The following is an 18,451-nucleotide window of genomic DNA, read 5'->3' on the forward strand; positions in this document are numbered from 1 at the left end:
CAACCTTTTGGTTAATAGCCTTACACACTAACTGATTGCGCCACCGCGACACTTTGCAAAAGTACATACTGACAAAGGCTAATAAGCATTCATCTAGAACGATTCCTAGAAACATTTTAAAAAGTCAATAATGTGGAGAGTTTTTGTATGATGTTTCTTCCATCAACCAATGAAGAAACACATTGGTACTTTCCCATGATGAGTGAGTGCTTCAGGATCTCTTGCACTTACATGTGCAGCAGAGTACTGTAATGGAAGCATGCTGGGTCCATAACCCAGAGGTAGGCAGATTGAAACTATCCTCTGCTATATGCATTTTTTTTTTGTTAATTAAAGTAATCCAAAACTGGGATTGATATTTTTGCTCTTTAATTTTTACTTAAAGTACAATAACTTTTACCATTTTAATTTGTTTTAATAGTATATTGACAGTATTGTTTTCTTTCAAAAATCCAATTAATTTTCTTTACCCGATTATTAAAATGGTAATTGACAAAAGCAAACTACATTGTCACCAGAAGAGCAATACAAAATGTACAAGTGATATATTAAAATCATCTTTCCAGCTTGAATTTCAATGATGCATTGGGGCAACGATTTTGTGAGAAACATCTTCACCCTTAAATAAAGATTTTCTTAATTCCTTACCTGTGTGCTAATTAGATATCACCTTGTTTTCACATTAAACCGACTTCCACATGAGAAAGCAGCAAGGATGCAGTGGCGTTAATGTTTCCTGGTGTCAACCTGTATTATTTCAGTAGATATTGAAATGAGGATGCATCTTGCTGCCTTTCCAATGAAGCAAGTTTAATTTAGTAATAGGTGAAAAACCATCCCTACAAAGATGTTAATCAGATACTTGGCTTTGTGGACACTTTTCAGAGAACAAATTTGTTAGCATAAAAATAAAGCCAGAAAATGAAGAGCTGTTTAATCAGTCAATTGGATTTTTCTGCCAGCATATTTCTTTTTCTCTGCAACCCACTGCTAAATTGTGCTTCCTAGCTGTTTTTATAAAATCACTGAATCAAATCTAACTCTGATTACATCAGAGAAGGCCAGGTACCCTACACCATAACAGGGGTTTTCGAAATTTTGACTTGTCTACTTAAATATCACCAAAATCTGATCACAAGGTCAATTACGTCCCTGGGTGGGATTGAACCACCAACCTTTTGATTAATAGCTGAACACACTAACCGATTGCGCCACAGAGACACTTTGCAAAAAGTACATACTGACAAAGACTAATAAGCATTCATCTAGAACGTTTCCTAGAAAAACTTTAAAAAGTCAATAATCTGGAGAGTTTTTGTAAGATGTTTCTTCCAGCAACCAATGAAGAAACACATTGGTACTTTCGCATGATGAGTGAGTGCTTCAGGATCTCTTGCACTTACATGTGCAGCAGAGTACTGCACTGGAAGCATGCTGGGCCCATAACCCAGAGGTAGGCAGATTGAAACTATCCTTTGCTATATGCATTTTTTTTTGTTCATTAAAGTAATCCAAAACTGGGATTGATATTTTAGCTTTTATTTTTACTTAAAGTACAATAACTTTTACCATTTTAATTTGTTTTAATAGTATATTGACAGTATTGTTTTCTTTCAAAAATCCAATTAATTTTCTTTACCCGATTATTAAAATGGTAATTGACAAAAACAAACTACATTGTCACCAGAAGAGCAATACAAAATGTACAAGTGATATATTAAAATCATCTTTCCAGCTTGAATTTCAATGATGCATTGGGGCAACGATTTTGTGAGAAACATCTTCACCCTTAAATAAAGATTTTCTTAATTCCTTACCTGTGTGCTAATTAGATATCACCTTGTTTTCACATTAAACAGACTTCCACATGAGAAAGCAGCAAGGATGCAGTGGCGTTAATGTTTCCTGGTGTCAACCTGTATTATTTCAGTAGATATTGAAATGAGGATGCATCTTGCTGCCTTTCCAATGAAGCAAGTTTAATTTAGTAATAGGTGAAAAACCATCACTACAAATATGTTAATCAGATACTTGGCTTTGTGGACACTTTTCAGAGAACAAATTAGTTAGCATAAAAATAAAGCCAGAAAATGAAGAGCTGTTTAATCACTCAATTGGATTTTTCTGCCAGCATATTTCTTTTTCTCTGCAACCCACTGCTAAATTGTGCTTCCTAGCTGTTTTTATAAAATCACTGAATCAAATCTAACTCTGATTACATCAGAGAAGGCCAGGTACCCTACACCATAACAGGGGGTTTGAAATTTTGACTTGTCTACTTAAAGATCACCAAAATCTGATCACAAGGTCAATTAAGTCCCTGGGTGGGATTGAACCACCAACCTTTTGGTTAATAGCCTTACACACTAACTGATTGCGCCACAGCGACACTTTGCAAAACTATATACTGACAAAGGCTAATAAGCATTCATCTAGAACGATTCCTAGAAACATTTTAAAAAGTCAATAATGTGGAGAGTTTTTGTAAGATGTTTCTTCCATCAACCAATGAAGAAACACATTGGTACTTTCCCATGATGAGTGAGTGCTTCAGGATCTCTTGCACTTACATGTGCAGCAGAGTACTGTAATGGAAGCATGCTGGGTCCATAACCCAGAGGTAGGCAGATTGAAACTATCCTCTGCTATATGCATTTTTTTTGTTAATTAAAGTAATCCAAAACTGGGATTGATATTTTTGCTCTTTTATTTTTACTTAAAGTACAATAACTTTTACCATTTTAATTTGTTTTAATAGTATATTGACAGTATTGTTTTCTTTCAAAAATCCAATTAATTTTCTTTACCCGATTATTAAAATGGTAATTGACAAAAACAAACTACATTGTCACCAGAAGAGCAATACAAAATGTACAAGTGATATATTAAAATCATCTTTCCAGCTTGAATTTCAATGATGCATTGGGGCAACGATTTTGTGAGAAACATCTTCACCCTTAAATAAAGATTTTCTTAATTCCTTACCTGTGTGCTAATTAGATATCACCTTGTTTTCACATTAAACAGACTTCCACATGAGAAAGCAGCAAGGATGCAGTGGCGTTAATGTTTCCTGGTGTCAACCTGTATTATTTCAGTAGATATTGAAATGAGGATGCATCTTGCTGCCTTTCCAATGAAGCAAGTTTAATTTAGTAATAGGTGAAAAACCATCCCTACAAATATGTTAATCAGATACTTGGCTTTGTGGACACTTTTCAGAGAACAAATTAGTTAGCATAAAAATAAAGCCAGAAAATGAAGAGCTGTTTAATCACTCAATTGGATTTTTCTGCCAGCATATTTCTTTTTCTCTGCAACCCACTGCTAAATTGTGCTTCCTAGCTATTTTTATAAAATCACTGAATCAAATCTAACTCTGATTACATCAGAGAAGGCCAGGTACCCTACACCATAACAGGGGGTTTGAAATTTTGACTTGTCTACTTAAAGATCACCAAAATCTGATAACAAGGTCAATTAAGTCCCTGGGTGGGATTGAACCACCAACCTTTTGGTTAATAGCCTTACACACTAACTGATTGCGCCACAGCGACACTTTGCAAAAGTACATACTGACAAAGGCTAATAAGCATTCATCTAGAACGATTCCTAGAAACATTTTAAAAAGTCAATAATGTGGAGAGTTTTTGTAAGATGTTTCTTCCATCAACCAATGAAGAAACACATTGGTACTTTCCCATGACGAGTGAGTGCTTCAGGATCTCTTGCACTTACATGTGCAGCAGAGTACTGTAATGGAAGCATGCTGGGTCCATAACCCAGAGGTAGGCAGATTGAAACTATCCTCTGCTATATGCATTTTTTTTTGTTAATTAAATTAATCCAAAACTGGGATTGATATTTTTGCTCTTTTATTTTTACTTAAAGTACAATAACTTTTACCATTTTAATTTGTTTTAATAGTATATTGACAGTATTGTTTTCTTTCAAAAATCCAATTAATTTTCTTTACCCGATTATTAAAATGGTAATTGACAAAAACAAACTACATTGTCACCAGAAGAGCAATACAAAATGTACAAGTGATATATTAAAATCATCTTTCCAGCTTGAATTTCAATGATGCATTGGGGCAACGATTTTGTGAGAAACATCTTCACCCTTAAATAAAGATTTTCTTAATTCCTTACCTGTGTGCTAATTAGATATCACCTTGTTTTCACATTAAACAGACTTCCACATGAGAAAACAGCAAAGATGCAGTGGCGTTAATGTTTCCTGGTGTCAACCTGTATTATTTCCGTAGATATTGAAATGAGGATGCATCTTGCTGCCTTTCCAATGAAGCAAGTTTAATTTAGTAATAGGTGAAAAAACATCCCTACAAAGATGTTAATCAGATACTTGGCTTTGTGGACACTTTTCAGAGAACAAATTTGTTATCATAAAAATAAACCCAGAAAATGAAGAGCTGTTTAATCACTCAATTGGATTTTTCTGCCAGCATTTTTCTTTTTCTCTGCAACCCACTGCTAAATTGTGCTTCCTAGCTGTTTTTTTTATAAAATCACTTAATCAAATCTAACTCTGATTACATCAGAGAAGGCCAGGTACCCTACACCATAAGAGGGGGTTTGCAATTTTGACTTGTCTACTTAAATATCACCAAAAACTGATTACAAGGTCAATTACGTCCCTGGGTGGGATTGAACCACCAACCTTTTGATTAATAGCTGAACACACTAACCGATTGCGCCACAGAGACACTTTGCAAAAAGTACATACTGACAAAGATTAATAAGCATTCATCTAGAACGTTTCCTAGAAAAACTTTAAAAAGTCAATAATCTGGAGAGTTTTTGTAAGATGTTTCTTCCAGCAACCAATGAAGAAACACATTGGTACTTTCGCATGATGAGTGAGTGCTTCAGGATCTCTTGCACTTACATGTGCAGCAGAGTACTGCAATGGAAGCATGCTGGGCCCATAACCCAGAGGTAGGCAGATTGAAACTATCCTTTGCTATATGCATTTTTTTTTTGTTCATTAAAGTAATCCAAAACTGGGATTGATATTTTAGCTTTTATTTTTACTTAAAGTACAATAACTTTTACCATTTTAATTTGTTATAGTGCAAAAGGCATATCAGCAGTCAGCACTAACTGGTGACATGCCATTTGTACAAGTAAGCCATGTGTGACTAATATATAAACATACTTTATTAAATAACACCTCAAACTATCATACCCTGGACTCAAACCTATAACCTGTTGAATTCTAATCAAACACCCTACCCATGGAGCTACTTGATCCTGCATCTTTTCTAACCTCCAAAAACAGATTCAGTTGCATTTTCCAGCGTGTTTTGTTTGCGCCTTTGCAAATGTCTTACATCGACAAACTTATTTAGTACTATTTTGCAAATAGGGTTACATTGTCGCAACATTGTGTTCCCTAATTGCTTGATTTTTTAAATGCAACAATTGATAAAGACACCTGATAATTGCTCTGTGGAGTCTTATTTTGTGTTTTGTGTTTAGTCTTTAGATCTGAATTTGAATGTACTTGTGAACTAACTTAATTTCCTACTTCTAAATTCATTCCTAAATTCACTACTTACATGAATCCTGTAGTTGGGCATTTTGGGACTTCGATTGTGGGCATTGTTTTGTGTCCAGACCAGCAGCAGGTGGTGTGCATTTGCTGGAAAGGCATCGAAGACCTCCGATATGCTGCATCTCCTGATGTGTGTCTCCCTCAAGTGGCTGTCAGCAAATGCCTGCTAGACACCCCATTCCAAGCTGATTGTGACATCATGGAACATGCATCATAGAACAGGCATGCTAAAACATGGGTCTTCAACCTGCGACCCTCCAGCTGCTGTGGAACTACACATCCCAGCATGCCCTGCCTCAGTTTTAGCATACCTTAATAGCAAAACTGTGGCAGGGCATGCTGGGATGTGTAGTTTCACAGCAGCTGGAGGGCCACAGGATGAAGACCCATGTGCTAGAGCCAAGCCGCAGGTACATTGAATGCTAGCAAGCTGAATATTTAAATCCTTTTTGTTCCGCAGCATTCCAATGCGGAAGATTCCATGGAACCAGAGATCCTTCCATTGAGAAGGACATGCTGCCTGGATGACTACACTGTGCAAATTAAATCACGGAGCCAGTTGGCTTGTGGGTGGCTCTGGTGACTGGGTGGTTGGGTGGGTGGTGTGTCGGAAGTGGAGCGCATGCAAATGATTGTGTATCATCCAGCTAGTGAGAGAGAAAACTCATGCAGGAGTGTGCCTGCTTGTCAGTGGGTTATGCACCTTGCCAGACGTTAAATCTACATAGAGCAGCTGGAGGGGACAAGAGCAGGTTTGCAAAATATAGATAGAAGAGCATATATGCTGGCGCATTCTCCATGATTGTGTCAGCTTATGTTTTGGTGCACTGCACTTTCCTCCACTAAGTTTTAGCCATTTTTGTTAAGCTCAAGTGTAGTTGCTTCTCGGCCTTTTGGCTGTGATCTTGTATCGTGGTTGAAGGGTCTGCTGGAGGGAGGGATTGTTTTCTTCATTGGCGAAAGACCAAAGATATTCCAGGATGGAAGGCTTGGGAACACTATCTGTTTTTCAGTTGTGGAAGAGCACAGAGGTCGGATTGGACTACATTCTATAGTAAAGGATATCTTTCTATTTATTGACCCTCCCCTTATATGTGTCTGTGTTACAATAAAGCTTCGGTTTTGTGAATCCCTCACCCTCTTACACTCCACACCCATAGCCTTATTAACTGTTGTATTATTGTATAGTTTAAATGTATAGTGCAGTTCATGATTTATAGTGTAGGCTGGCCTGTGCTGTAGTTCTGGAACTGTACTATACCGTCAGCATTTGTATTGTGTTTTGGCTGTGCTGCAACACTGTACTTATGTGTGTAATGTTTATGTATGTTTTTTAATGTCAATAAAAACTGCTTTTTCAAGCCAATATCTGAAAACAATCAATGTTTATCTTTGATGGCAATAAAAGTGGTATGATATTTGATGCTTTTGAAAGGCAATATCTGATATGTCCCCTATCTGGGAACCATATATTAAATGGCTTTTAAGAAAAGGGAGATGGGAGAAGAGCTTTCAGTACTTGTAGGACCGATGCACATAAAGAAGCAAAAAAACATACATAAACATTACACACATAAGTACCCGCGTTGCGGCAATGCCAAAACACAATAGAAATGCTGACGGTATAGTACAGTTCAAGAACTACAGCACAGGCCAGCCTATACTATAAATCATGAACTGCACTATACATTTAAACTGTACAATAATACAACAGTTAATAAGGCTATGGGTGTGGAGTGTAAGAGGGTGAGGGAATCACAAGCCCGAAGCTTTATTGAAAGACTGACACATATAAGGGGAGGATTAATAAATAGAAAGACATCCTTTACTATAGAATGTAGTCCAATCCGGTCTTTCAACTCTTCCACAATTGAAAAACGGATAGTGTTCCCAAGCCTTCCATCCTGGAATATCTTTGGTCTTTTGCCAATGAAGAAAGCAATCCCTCCCTCCAGCAGACCCTTCAACCACAATACAGGATCACAGCCAAAAGGCCGAGAAGCAACTACACTTGAGCTTAACAAAAATGGCTAAAACTTAGTGGAGGAAAGTGCAGTGCACCAAAACATAAGCTGACACAATCATGGAGAATGCGCCAGCATATATGCTCTTCTATCTATATTTTGCAAACCTGCTCTTGTCCCCTCCAGCTGCTCTATGTAGATTTAACGTCTGGCAAGGTGCATAACCCACTGACAAGCAGGCACACTCCTGCATGAGTTTTCACTCTCACTAGCTGGATGATACACAATCATTTGCATGTGCTCCACCTCCGACACACCACCCACCCAACCACCCAGTCACCAGAGCCACCCACAAGCCAACTGGCTCCGTGATTTAATTTGCACAGTGTAGTCATCCAGGCAGCATGTCCTTCTCAATGGAAGGATCTCTGGTTCCATGGATTCTTCCGCATTGGAATGCTGCGGAACAAAAAGGATTTAAATATTCAGCTTGCTAGCATTCAATGTACCTGCGGCTTGGCTCTAGCACATGGGTCTTCATCCTGTGGCCCTCCAGCTGCTGTGAAACTACACATCCCAGCATGCCCTGCCACAGTTTTGCTATAAGGTATGCTAAAACTGAGGCAGGGCATGCTGGGATGTGTAGTTCCACAGCAGCTGGAGGGTCGCAGGTTGAAGACCCATGTTTTAGCATGCCTGTTCTATGATGCATGTTCCGTGATGTCACAATCAGCTTGGAATGGGGTGTCTAGCAGGCATTTGCTGACAGCCACTTGAGGGAGACACACATCAGGAGATGCAGCATATCGGAGGTCTTCGATGCCTTTCCAGCAAATGCACACCACCTGCTGCTGGTCTGGACTCAAAACAATGCCCACAATCGAAGTCCCAAAATGCCCAACTACAGGATTCATGTAAGTAGTGAATTTAGGAATGAATTTAGAAGTAGGAAATTAAGTTAGTTCACAAGTACATTCAAATTCAGATCTAAAGTCTAGGTAGGCCTCACGTCCTGGCAGCCGCCAGCATTTAAAAATGCCTTGATTAGAGGTACGGAATTAAATGTAGATAAGAAGTAGACACAAAATAAGACTCCGCAGAGCAGTTATCAGGTGTTTTTATCAATTGTTGCATTTAAAAAATCAAGCAATTAGGGAACACAATGTTGCAACAATGTAACCCTATTTGCAAAATAGTACTAAATAAGTTTGTCGATGTAAGACATTTGCAAAGGCGCATCCAAAACACGCTGGAAAATGCAACTGAATCTGTTTTTGGAGGCTAGAATAGGAAATGTGCATCGGTCCTACAAGTACTGAAAGCTCTTCTCCCATCTCCCTTTTCTGAAAAGCCATTTAATATATGGTTCCCAGATAGGGGACATATCAGATATTGCCTTTCAAAAGCAGCAAATATCATACCACTTCTATTGCCATCAAAGATAAACATTGATTGTTTTCAGATATTGGATTGAAAAAGCAGTCTTTATTGACATAAAGAAGCAAAAAAACATACATAAACATTACACACATAAGTACTGTGTTGCAGCACAGCCAAAACACAATACAAATGCTGTCGGTATAGTACAGTTCAAGAACTACAGCACAGGTCAGCCTACACTATAAATCATGAACTGCACTATACATTTAAACAATACAATAGTTAATAAGGCTATGGGTGTGGAGTGTAAGAGGGTGACGGAATCACAAGCCCAAAGCTTTATTGAAAGACAGACACATATAAAGGGAGGATTAATAAATACAAAGATACCCTTTACTATAGAATGTAGTCCAATCCGGTCTTTCAACTCTTCCACAACTGAAAAACGGATAGTGTTCCCAAGCCTTCCATCCTGGAATATCTTCAGTCTCTCGCCAATGAAGAAAACAATCCCTCCAGCAGACTCTTCAACCACAATACAATATCACAGCCAAAAGAGCGAGAAGCAACTACACTTGCGTTTAAACAAAATGGCTAAAACTTAGTGGAGGAAAGTGCAGTGCACCAAAACATAAGCTGACACAATCATGGAGAATGCGCCAGCATATATGCTCTTCTGTCTATATTTTCCAAACCTGCTCTTGTCCCCTCCAGTTGCTCCATGTAGATTTGACGTCTGGCAAGGTGCATAACTCACTGACAAGCAGGCACACTCCTACATGAGTTTTCTCTCTCACTAGCTGGATGATACACATTCATTTGCATGTGCTCCACCTCCGACACACCGCCCACCCAACCACCCAGTCACCAGAGCCACCCACAAGCCAACTGGCTCCGTGATTTAATTTGCACAGTGCAGTCATCCAGGCAGCATGTCCTTCTCAATGGAATAATCTCTGGTTCCATGGAATCTTCCGCATTGGAATGCTGCGGAACAAAAAGGATTTAAACATTCAGCTTGCTAGCATTCAATGTACCTGCGGTTTGGTTCTAGCACATGGGTCTTCATCCTGTGGCCCTCCAGCTGCTGTGAAACTACACATCCCAGCATGCCCTGCCACAGTTTTGCTATTAAGGTATGCTAAAACTGAGGCAGGGCATGCTGGGATATGTAGTTCCACAGCAGCTGGAGGGTCGCAGGTTGAAGACCCATGTTCTAGCATGCCTGTTCTATGATGCATGTTCCGTGATGTCACAATCAGCTTGGAATGGTGTGTCTAGCATGCATTTGCTGACAGCCACTTGAGGCAGACACACATCAGGAGATGCAGCATATCGGAGGTCTTCATGTAAGTAGTGAATTTTGGAATGAATTTAGAAGTAGGAAATTAAGTTAGTTCACAAGTACATTCAAATTCAGATCTAAAGACTAGGTAGGCCTCACGTCCTGGCAGCACCCAGCATTTAAAAATGCCTTGATTATAGGTAGGGAATTAAATGTAGATAAGAAGTAGACACAAAAGAAGACTCCACAGAGCAATTATCAGGTGTCTTTATCAATTTTTGCATTTAAAAAATCAAGCAATTAGGGAACACAATGTTGCGACAATGTAACCCTATTTGCAAAATAGTACTAAATAAGTTTGTCGATGTAAGACATTTGCAAAGGCGCAAACAAAACACGCTGGAAAATGCAACTGAATCTGTTTTTGGAGGTTAGAATAGATGCAGGATCAAGTAGCTCAATGGGTAGGGTGTTTGATTAGAATTTAACAGGTTTTAGGTTTGAATCCTGGGTATGATAGTTTGAGGTGTTATTTAATAAAGTATGTTTATATATTAGTCACACATGGCTTACTTGTACAAATGGCATGTCACCAGTTAGTGCTGACTGCTGATATGCCATTTACACAAACATGCCATGTGTGACTGTATATGCATTTAAGGAGGGCACCCCTGCAATACCACAAACCATTGAGTGTCAAGTATACTAGATATATCTTCATATCTCATGTGCTTTCTCTGAGACCAATCTTGTTATGCCCCTTCCCCACAAGGCATGCGCCTTTTGTCCATATTGCAAAAATGGGGGGGAGGGCATATAATTCTCTGTCACAGGGCACCAAAAAGTCTAGTTATGGCTCTGGTATGCATTATGTAATCTGGCAGACCATCTCTCCAACACTGGCTGGTTGGAATAGAAATCCGGTTATCTATGTGAGCAAATGACCATCAACGATTTACTCTCAAACACTAAAAAATGGACAAAAATGGTCCCCTAAACAAATTGGTTAAATTTTGGGTTTAACCAATTTGTGTAATGACCATTTTTGACCACTTTTCTAGTGTTTGGGAGCAAATGGTTAATTGACATTTGCTCCTATACATTACCAGATTTTCATTCCAACCATCCAGACTGGATAGATAGCCTGACAGATAATTGTGTAGTGTACGCCCAGGATAACTGTTAGTCATGCTTTATTTTATGGCGGCACATAAATGGGTGGACAGATCCAGGGCAAGCACTGCCCACTCATGCATAGTTGTCAACTGATGTGAAGTTCCAGGGGGCAATCTCAGTTATAAAGGGAAGTATCTGGAAATTGTCCCTAGTTAAAAAAAAAAAAAAAAATTTGATCAACTCCATTTATTTAGTATGATATCCCAGGTGATAGGATGCCGGCAGTCAGAACAACATACTTTATTAAATAACACATCTCAAACTACCATACCCAGGATTCAAACCTATAACCTGTTGAATTCTAATCAAACACCCTACCTATTGAGCTATTTGATCCTGCATAAAAATTGTGAACATTATATGAAGCTATTGGTACTTTGCAAAAAAAAAGAATCAGCATTACAACGCAGCAGATCCATGCAGTTTGCAGCCACACACTACATGTATCTGCTCAGCCACAATGCTGATTATTTCTTCACAAAGTACAAGGTGAGCTCCAAACAGAATTCTCTAGCTTAGAATTATACCTTTCTTTGCCAAACCTAGAAGTCGGGTCCCCCACCCTGGGATCCCCCAGAGGGAGGCCTGCACCGTCATGCGGCAGGCTTGTCCGTTTTGGAAGCAGGCTGATGGGCAGCCCAGGATTGCTTCAGTCTGGGCTTGGCAGGTCTGGAAACATGAGCTTGCTTTGGGTATGCCTGACCTTGGGTACGCTTTACCTGGAGGATGAAAGGGCCAAGAAAAGTACTTTTAGCCTTCTGCGTGGTAGGAGTCATACTAGGTAGGCAAGCTGTTTTAGCAGTAGCCAGATCAGCTACAATCTTATTGAGGTCTTCTCCAAAAGGAGATTCAACTGAGGCAGCACAAGGGAACTCTCATCTGGGGACAACAACTGCAGGGAGAACACATATTTTCAGATGAACATGGTAGGGCAGAAGGCTGCCTAATACTGAAGCACCCCCAAACAACAAATCAAATGCAACTTACTTGACAGAGATGTGCCTGAGCAACGGCCCCCCCCAGCCCTATCCCAAATCATACTTATTTTGCATAGGAGATACCATGGTCATGAAGATTGTTCTCCCAGGGTTAGGTTCATTCATTGCATTCTGGGTATGCTGACCCCTGTGATTTCCCCAAATGTGGGAAACTCGACTGCATTATTTGTGGTAGTGGGGGACTGTATTTGTGCTTTCCTCTGGTCAGCTCTGGTAAAATTCAGATTTCTTTGTCTCAGATCTTCCTCTAGCCTTGTTCTTCTTTCGAGAGTTCCCTTGTGCTGCCTCAGTTGGATCTCCTTCACTTGACAGGGGGGTGCCCGAGCAGCGACCCTCCCCAGCTCTAGCCCAACTCCTACTTACCTGCCAGGTGAGATACTATGATCATGAAGTTGCTTCTCCCAGGGCAAGGCTCACCCATTGCACTCTGGGTGTGCTGCCCCTGCGATTTCCCCAAATGTGGGAAACTTGACTGCATAATTTGAGTTTTCCCTGGTCGGCTCTCATGTAATTCAGATCTCTTTGTCTCAGGTCTCTCTCCAGCCTAGTTTGCTGTCTGGTTCCACTTCTTTTTTCTTGAGCCCCTCCCTTCTATACCCTTGTGCACTATCCTGACTTCTCCTCCCGTCTGCTTACTTTGTGCCTCCCAATGCACAATGCAAACTACGGGTAGTGCTGCAGGGCCCACACCCTTTTACTTGCTTTACAGAGCAGCTCTGGAGCTGTTACAGTGCCCAGCTGCTGCAAGAAATCAGCTTGAATGCTTCAGGGGCTGGGGAATGGCCAACATGAGCCCCACACCGAAGGAGGGTGGGGGTGCTTAATGCGAACTAGGGGTCATCCAAGCACCACAAAAGGCCTCCATGCCCTGCATGCTCCTTTTCTCTTTTCATATGCAGACAAGGGTTGAAGCCAACTTTGACCCACTGCTTGGATGACATCACCATATTCAAATCCATCTGCTGCAGGCCATCCCCCAGGAATGCTTGCACTAGTTGTTGCATTTGGTTTGTTGTTTGGGGGTGCTTCAGTATTAGGCAGCCTTCTGCCACCCCATGTTCATCTGAAAATATGTGTTCTCCCTGCAGTTGTTGTCCCCAGATGAGAGTTCCCTTGTGCTGCCTCAGTTGAATCTCCTTTACTTGACAGAGATGTGCCTGAGCAGCGGCCCTCCCCAGCCCTATCCCAAATCATACTTATTTTGCATAGGAGATACTATTGTCATGAAGATTGTTTTCCCAGGGTGAGGTTCATTCATTGCATTCTGGGTATGCTGACCCCTGTGATTTCCCCAAATGTGGGAAACTCGACTGCATTATTTGTGGTAGTGGTGGACTGTGTTTGTGCTTTCCTCTGGTCAGCTCTGGTAAAGTCAGATTTCTTTGTCTCAGATCTTCCTCTAGCCTTGTTCTTCTTTTGAGAGTTCCCTTGTGCTGCCTCAGTTGGATCTCCTTCACTTGAAAGGTAGTGCCCGAGCAGCGACCCTCCCCAGCTCTAGCCCAACTCCTACTAACCTGCCAGGTGAGATACTATGATCATGAAGGTGCTTCTCCCAGGGCAAGGCTCACCCATTGCACTCTGGGTGTGCTGCCCCTTGCGATTTCCCCAAATGTGGGAAACTTGACTGCATAATTTGTGTTTCCCCTGGACGGCTCTCGTATAATTCAGATCTCTTTGTCTCAGGTCTCTCTCCAGCCTAGTATGCTGTCTGTTTCCACTTCTCTTTTCTTGAGCCCCTCCCTTCTATAACCTTGTGCACTATCCTGACTTCTCCTCCCGTCTGCTTACTTTGTGCCTTCCAATGCACAATGCAAACTACAGGTAGTGCTGCAGGGCCCACACCCTTTTACTTGCCTTACAGAGCAGCTCTGGAGCTGTTACAGTACCCAGCTGCTGCAAGAAATCAGCTTGAATGCTTCAGGGGCTGGGGCATGGCCAACATGAGCCCCACACCGAAGGAGGGTGGGGGTGTTTAATGCAAACTAGGGGTCATCCAAGCGTCGCAAAAGGCCGCCATGCCCTGCATATCCCTTTTCTCTTTTCATAAGCAGACGAGGGTTGAAGCCAACTTTGACCCACTGCTTGGATGACATCACTTGCTGCCTTTCCAATGAAGCAAGTTTAATTTAGTAATAGGTGAAAAACCATCCCTACAAAGGTATTAATCAGATACTTGGCTTTGTGGACACTTTTCAGAGAACAAATTAGTTAGCATAAAAATAAAGCCAGAAAATGAAGAGCTGTTTAATCACTCAATTGGATTTTTCTGCAAGCGTATTTCTTTTTCTCTGCAACCCACTGCTAAGTTGTGCTTCCTAGCTGTTCTTTTATAAAATCACTTAATCAAATCTAACTCTGATTACATCAGAGAAGGCCAGGTACCCTACACCATAAGAGGGGGTTTGAAATTTTGACTTGTCTACTTAAAGATCACCAAAATCTGATGACAAGGTCAATAACATCCCTGGGTGGGATTGAACCACCAACCCTTTGGTTAATAACCAAACACACTAACCGATTGCACCACCGAGACACTTTGCAAAAGTACATACTGACAAAGGTTAATAAGCATTCATCTAGAACGTTTCCTAGAAAACTTTAAAAAGTCAATAATCTGGAGAGTTTTTGTAAGATGTTTCTTCCATCAACCAATGAAGAAACGCATTGGTACTTTCCCATGATGAGTGAGTGCTTCAGGATCTCTTGCACTTACATGTGCAGCAGAGTACTGCAATGGAAGCATGCTGGGCACCTTAACCCAGAGGTAGGCAGATTGAAACTATCCTCTGCTATATGCATTTTTTTTTTGTTAATTAAAGTAATCCAAAACTGGGATTGATATTTTTGCTCTTTTATTTTTACTTAAAGTACAATAACTTTTACCATTTTAATTTGTTTTAATAGTATATTGACAGTATTGTTTTCTTTCAAAAATCCACTTAATTTTCTTTACCCTATTATTAAAATGGTAATTGACAAAAACAAACTACATTGTCACCAGAAGAGCAATACAAAATGTACAAGTGATATATTAAAATCATCTTTCCAGCTTGAATTTCAATGATGCATTGGGGCAACGATTTTGTGAGAAACATCTTCACCCTTAAATAAAGATTTTCTTAATTCCTTACCTGTGTGCTAATTAGATATCACCTTGTTTTCACATTAAACAGACTTCCACATGAGAAAGCAGCAAGGATGCAGTGGCGTTAATGTTTCCTGGTGTCAACCTGTATTATTTCAGTAGATATTGAAATGAGGATGCATCTTGCTGCCTTTCCAATGAAGCAAGTTTAATTTAGTAATAGGTGAAAAACCATCCCTACAAAGATGTTAATCAGATACTTGGCTTTGTGGACACTTTTCAGAGAACAAATTTGTTAGCATAAAAATAAAGCCAGAAAATGAAGAGCTGTTTAATCACTCAATTTGATTTTTTTGCCAGCATATTTCTTTTTCTCTGCAAACCACTGCTAAATTGTGCTTCCTAGCTGTTTTTATAAAATCACTGAATCAAATCTAACTCTGATTACATCAGAGAAGGCCAGGTACCCTACACCATAACAGGGGTTTTTGAAATTTTGTCTTGTCTACTTAAAGATCACCAAAATCTGATAACAAGGTCAATTACATCCCTGGGTGGGATTGAACCACCAACCTTTTGGTTAATAGCTGTACACACTAACTGATTGCGCCACAGCGACACTTTGCAAAAGTACATACTGACAAAGGCTAATAAGCATTCATCTAGAACGTTTCCTAGAAAAACTTTAAATAGTCAATAATCTGGAGAGTTTTTGTAAGATGTTTCTTCCATCAACCAATGAAGAAACACATTGGTACTTTCCCATGATGAGTGAGTGCTTCAGGATCTCTTGCAATTACATGTGCAGCAGAGTACTGTAATGGAAGCATGCTGGGTCCATAGCCCAGAGGTAGGCAGATTGAAACTATCCTCTGCTATATGCGTTTTTTTTTTGTTAATTAAAGTAATCCAAAACTGGGATTGATATTTTTGCTCTTTTATTTTTACTTAAAGTACAATAACTTTTACCATTTTCATTTGTTTTAATAGTATATTGACAGTATTGTTTTCTTTCAAAAATCCACTTAATTTTCTTTACCCGATTATTAAAATGGTAATTGACAAAAACAAACTACATTGTCACCAGAAGAGCAATACAAAATGTACAAGTGATATATTAAAATCATCTTTCCAGCTTGAATTTCAATGATGCATTGGGGCAACGATTTTGTGAGAAACATCTTCACCCTTAAATAAATATTTTCTTAATTCCTTACCTGTGTGCTAATTAGATATCACCTTGTTTTCACATTAAACAGACTTCCACATGAGAAAGCACAAAGGATGCAGTGGCGTTAATGTTTCCTGGTGTCAACCTGTATTATTTCAGTAGATATTGAAATGAGGATGCATCTTGCTGCCTTTCCAATGAAGCAAGTTTAATTTAGTAATAGGTTAAAAACCATCCCTACAAATGTGTTAATCAGAAACTTGGCTTTGTGGACACTTTTCAGAGAACAAATTTGTTAGCATAAAAATAAAGCCAGAAAATGAAAAGCTGTTTAATCACTCAATTGGATTTTTTTGCCAGCATATTTCTTTTTCTCTGCAACCCACTGCTAAATTGTGCTTCCTAGCTGTTTTTATAAAATCACTGAATCAAATCTAACTCTGATTACATCAGAGAAGGCCAGGTACCCTACACCATAAGAGGGGGTTTGAAATTTTCACTTGTCTACATAAAGATCACCAAAATCTGATAACAAGGTCAATTACGTCCCTGGGTGGGATTGAACCACCAACCTTTTGGTTAATAGCCTTACACAGTAACTGATTGCGCCACAGCAACACTTTGTAAAAGTCCATACTGACAAAGGCTAATAAGCATTCATCTAGAACGATTCCTAGAAACATTTTAAAAAGTCAATAATGTGGAGAGTTTTTGTAAGATGTTTCTTCCATCAACCAATGAAGAAACACATTGGTACTTTCCCATGATGAGTGAGTGCTTCAGGATCTCTTGCACTTACATGTGCAGCAGAGTACTGTAATGGAAGCATGCTGGGTCCATAACCCAGAGGTAGGCAGATTGAAACTATCCTTTGCTATATGCATTTTTTTTTTGTTCATTAAAGTAATCCAAAACTGGGATTGATATTTTAGCTTTTATTTTTACTTAAAGTACAATAACTTTTACCATTTTAATTTGTTTTAGTGCAAATGGCATATCAGCAGTCAGCACTAACTGGTGACATGCCATTTGTACAAGTAAGCCATGTGTGACTAATATATAAACATGCTTTATTAAATAACACCTCAAACTATCATACCCAGGATTCAAACCTATAACCTGTTGAATTCTAATCAAACACCCTACCCATGGAGCTACTTGATCCTGCATCTTTTCTAACCTCCAAAAACAGATTCAGTTGCATTTTCCAGCGTGTTTTGTTTGCGCCTTTGCAAATGTCTTACATCGACAAACTTATTTAGTACTATTTTGCAAATAGGGTTACATTGTCGCAACATTGTGCTCCCTAATTGCTTGATTTTTTAAATGCAACAATTGATAAAGACACCTGATAATTGCTCTGTGGAGTCTTATTTTGTGTTTTGTGTTTAGTCTTTAGATCTGAATTTGAATGTACTTGTGAACTAACTTAATTTCCTACTTCTAAATTCATTCCTAAATTCACTACTTACATGAATCCTGTAGTTGGGCATTTTGGGACTACGATTGTGGGCATTGTTTTGTGTCCAGACCAGCAGCAGGTGGTGTGCATTTGCTGGAAAGGCATCGAAGACCTCCGATATGCTGCATCTCCTGATGTGTGTCTCCCTCAAGTGGCTGTCAGCAAATGCCTGCTAGACACCCCATTCCAAGCTGATTGTGACATCATGGAACATGCATCATAGAACAGGCATGCTAAAACATGGGTCTTCAACCTGCGACCCTCCAGCTGCTGTGGAACTACACATCCCAGCATGCCCTGCCTCAGTTTTAGCATACCTTTATAGCAAAACTGTGGCAGGGCATGCTGGG

General features: G+C 39.7%; 4 non-coding genes across 4 annotated transcripts; all 4 read left to right on the plus strand.

Moving 5' to 3' along the window:
• Positions 1–12,422: 12,422 nt before the first annotated feature.
• Positions 12,423–12,586, plus strand: LOC135025705 (U1 spliceosomal RNA). Its single transcript, XR_010222427.1, has one exon. It is a non-coding gene; the product is annotated as a U1 spliceosomal RNA (small nuclear RNA).
• A 152-nt stretch (positions 12,587–12,738) lies between these two features.
• Positions 12,739–12,901, plus strand: LOC135025641 (U1 spliceosomal RNA). Its single transcript, XR_010222374.1, has one exon. It is a non-coding gene; the product is annotated as a U1 spliceosomal RNA (small nuclear RNA).
• A 674-nt stretch (positions 12,902–13,575) lies between these two features.
• On the plus strand, positions 13,576–13,739 carry LOC135025533 (U1 spliceosomal RNA). The gene has a single exon (XR_010222269.1). It is a non-coding gene; the product is annotated as a U1 spliceosomal RNA (small nuclear RNA).
• A 150-nt stretch (positions 13,740–13,889) lies between these two features.
• LOC135025586 (U1 spliceosomal RNA) lies at positions 13,890–14,053 on the plus strand. Its single transcript, XR_010222320.1, has one exon. It is a non-coding gene; the product is annotated as a U1 spliceosomal RNA (small nuclear RNA).
• The last annotated feature ends 4,398 nt before the right edge of the window (positions 14,054–18,451 follow it).

The sequence above is a fragment of the Pseudophryne corroboree genome, unplaced genomic scaffold (genome assembly GCF_028390025.1).
Source record: "Pseudophryne corroboree isolate aPseCor3 unplaced genomic scaffold, aPseCor3.hap2 scaffold_423, whole genome shotgun sequence".
In the NCBI taxonomy this organism is placed as follows: domain Eukaryota; kingdom Metazoa; phylum Chordata; class Amphibia; order Anura; family Myobatrachidae; genus Pseudophryne; species Pseudophryne corroboree.